Source organism: Lissotriton vulgaris, chromosome 1_1, assembly GCF_964263255.1.
Source record: "Lissotriton vulgaris chromosome 1_1, aLisVul1.2, whole genome shotgun sequence".
Lineage (NCBI taxonomy): Eukaryota > Metazoa > Chordata > Amphibia > Caudata > Salamandridae > Lissotriton > Lissotriton vulgaris.
This window is the reverse complement of record NC_141685.1, coordinates 893,455,447-893,458,996: the sequence shown is the minus strand read 5'-3', so window position 1 is coordinate 893,458,996 and position 3,550 is coordinate 893,455,447. Positions and strand designations below refer to the sequence as shown.

Sequence of the window (3,550 nt, the reverse complement as noted above, 5' to 3'; positions counted from 1 at the left end):
GTGGCCATTATTGCCAGCTCGGGGGTCCTAATGCCGTGTGTGCGTGTGCGTGTGCGGAGGGATGTTTGTGTGTGCGTGTGGGTGTATGTTTGTTGTGTGTGTGCGCATGCGCCCTAAAGGCACTTTGCGACACCACTTGGAGGGGGTTTAAAACGTTGTCCCTGAGACATTTGTGAAAAACAAAATGGGGGGGAGACAGTGGCGTTTTTTAAAAAACTTTTTGTGTAGGCAGGTGAAGGGGGTGGGGCAAAGCCACAGAAGGACCGGTTGGGCGGATGCAAACGCCTCTCCTCTACTTACTGAAACTCAAAGACAGTTTCAGAGAAGGGCAGTGGAAAGTAAGAAATAAAGGGCAGTCCCATCTGGTAGAGCCGGCCGTGCACGGGGGCGTCCAGCACCAGGGAGGGCCGCAGGCTCGCACCACCCAGGGTGGATCTGCTGATGTACCCGCCTGGGACTTGCTGCAAGGTCAGCTTGGACGTCTGGGGTTCGGAGCTGAGGCTCGCCCGGTCCCTCGTCCCTGTCTGTGCTCTGGTCGCTGCTGGACAGAATACTGTCCATGCTGAAGTTTTTGGACTTCCCCGAGAATTTGGGGGCCACCGGGCACCGCATTCTCTGGGCAGAATTCTCCAGCATGGCCCCAGGAGGGGTCAGGGGTGCGGGGTTTGCCTCCTGTTGTGCAGATATGACCTCACAATCGCTGTCACTCATCGTGGCCACACCCCCTAACTTCATTGAGCCCCCCATAATCCCCACTTTCACGAGGGGCCAGTGCTGCTCACAGATAAAACATGTGGCAGGCTCATTAGTGGCCTCTTCACAGCTCCGCGCGCCTGAGGTCACGTGTGGGTCATCAAGGTAAGGGGGAGGGCGGGATGATGAGAAAGAAGTTCATAAGGATGACGGTGAGGAAGAGTTTGGGGATGGCGAAGTCTTGCGCAATTTCTCAGATGGTTCTAAGGCACCCTCTTCATCCGAGGATGGACAGTCACCCGAGGAGTGACGGCCGCAGTCTGGCTCACAAGGGTACCCCCTCGCGAGTGGCACGGCAGCGGATGTGGGGGTTCACCTTCTCAGACTGAGTGCAGCACTTGGATTTGAGGGGCAGGTACTCTGATGTCCCGTGGGTCAGTGGGGCCTCCTCTCCGTGAGAAGGGGGAGCACTGCCCATCCCACAACCTGCAGATATGCTGACCTTCTCCACGGAAATAGCAGCTTCGGGACCCACCTGCCCCGACGCAGCAGAGCGATAGCTGTGTAGAGCCATCGCCCCGATGTAGTAGAGCATGGAGGTTTGGGTGGCCTCTCGCAGGACACGACCATGAAGGGGGTTTGGGGGGCTATCTCCCCGGGTGCCGCAGGGAAGGTGCTTTGGGGGGCCACTTCCCAGTGGGCAGAAGGACTGCGTGGTTGATTTCCCTCTTCTTCTGGTGTGGCAGCAGGTATACGGGGATCTGAGTCTCCCTGTGGCCCCTCCATGCCTGTGAGTTCGCACGGCCTCTTTTGGTCGGCTGTCAGCCCCTTCCTGCCCAGCTGTCTGTCCACCCAGCACCTCTGGCTGGCGCACCCGGGTATCCCTGCCCTCCGGGGCCTCCGCGGTGGCCCTGGACTTCCTCTTCCTCCACCGGAAGTTGCCGTTCTCGAACATGTCGGTAGAGCGGGGGTCCAGGGTCCAGTAGCTGCCCTTGCCCGGCCGGCCTTTCTCCCGGGGACACCTTGACGAAGCATTCGTTGAGGGAGAGGTTGTGGCGGATGGAGTTCTGCCAGCCCTGCTTGTTGTCGTGGTAGAAGGGGAAGCGCTCCATGATGAACTGATAGATGCCGTTCAGAGTCACCCTCTGACCCGGCGCTTCCTTGATGGACATGGTAATCAGGGCGATGTAGGTGTAGGGAGGCTTCTGGGCAGGCAGGCAGGCTCGGGGCGAAGCCCAGAGTGGGCAGCCCTGTCCTGTCTGCGCCGTACAGGTAGGGGGGGTTGCCAGACATGGGGACTGATTTAATCACTCCAGATTGGGGCTGTCGCTTCCTGACACAGCCACACCTGGGGGGCTTTATAACCCTCTCTTTGGGTCTCCGCCCTCACCTATCCCCGCCACAGCAGCCATACGGCTCCCCCTCTGAGGACGCAGACCCGACCCGCTCCCTGCACAAAGCTGACTCCGAGGTAATGGCTCTCTTGTGGTATCTTTAGTTTCATTGTTTTCCATGTAGTTGGTAAGTGCGGTGTAGCGCTGCGTGCGTCAATGCGCTATACAGCAGGAGACAGGCTTCTAGTGTTTTTTTCCTGGTTACTGGTACACAAAAACCACAGACCTTAAGAGGGCAGAATTCGCACATTGCTCAGGCGCCGTGACACACTGGCACACCCCGCGTGATGCAATCTGCATGAAACGCCAGCCCAGTCATACCTTCACACTCACCTCAGTGCTATATATAGCGCCACGCTGCAGTGAGACAGTTTCTCAGACATCCTGAGTACCATGGCATTGCTGATAATCAATCACCAGCTATAGTGACAAACAGGCTTGAGTGATTAGTGATTGTGAAAGCAATCCAATTGAAAAAAAAAAAAAGCCGCGAGTGGTGCGGGCGCGTGCCTCTACCAGCATATGTCTTCAATTATTGCGGGCCTGATGGCCGCGATAATTGAAGATATATGGCCTTTGGTGCATGAAACAGACACCAATAGGCCATGGGCAGAGCTACTAGACCGCCCATGGCCTATTGCGTGTTCTGTTTCAAAAGTACAAGCACCGAAAGGCCAATGAAAATGGACCTAAGAAACAACAGGCACAAGCTGCCTTGAATTCCTAGGTCCATTTCCAAAACACCGGGAAAAGGACACTAGCTACGCGACACTGCTACGCAGTGTACGCTAGGCCAGAGACCTAAAAACCGTCCCACACACTTACCAGTCAGACCAGCCCATCATCAGCTCTGTATCAGAGCCTGATAGGCCAGTCCAACCCTGCTACGAGAGAGTCTGTCAGCACAAGATCTGAGGGGGCTTCAAGCAATGCTTGCAGGCTCCAACCAGTTAAAAAGAAAGTCCCTAACACGGATGAAATCCCTGGGCAGGGATTTTGAATAAACAGGAGGAAGTCTTCGGTTGTGCTCGGAACAAACGGCCTGTTTGAGGAATGCACGGTAAGCCAAGTAAAGGAGAAGCAGGGCAGGGCCGGGCCCGCGCTTCCCTTGGTCCATTGTGTCAGTGTTGGCTTCCAGTACCTGCTGCTGTTTGTCTGCAGGGATTGTGGTATTTACACCGCACATTGCAGCCCTACCAGGGAATGCCTCATACAGCATGCCTCTGGGGATTCCCAACGACAGTGGGCAAAGGGCAGGCAGTGTTTTAACCCTTCTACAAGTGAACAAGAAGCCCAGGCAGAAGCAAAAGCTGTCCTGCAAGACGCCTCTCTCAGTCGAAGGTATGTCTGCATCTAGTCCAGAAGCTCGAGCCACCAAGATTACAGTGCCATAGACTGCATGCATAGCTTGGATAGGGCGTCAATTGTTCAACTTTCTCAGATGGGTTTTTGTTCCTCAAAGA

The 3,550-nt window shown here is 55.8% G+C and overlaps 1 pseudogene; it reads right to left on the bottom strand.

Moving 5' to 3' along the window:
- Positions 1-296: 296 nt before the first annotated feature.
- On the bottom strand, positions 297-1,986 carry LOC147748126 (uncharacterized; annotated as a pseudogene).
- Between the last annotated feature and the right edge of the window lie 1,564 nt (positions 1,987-3,550).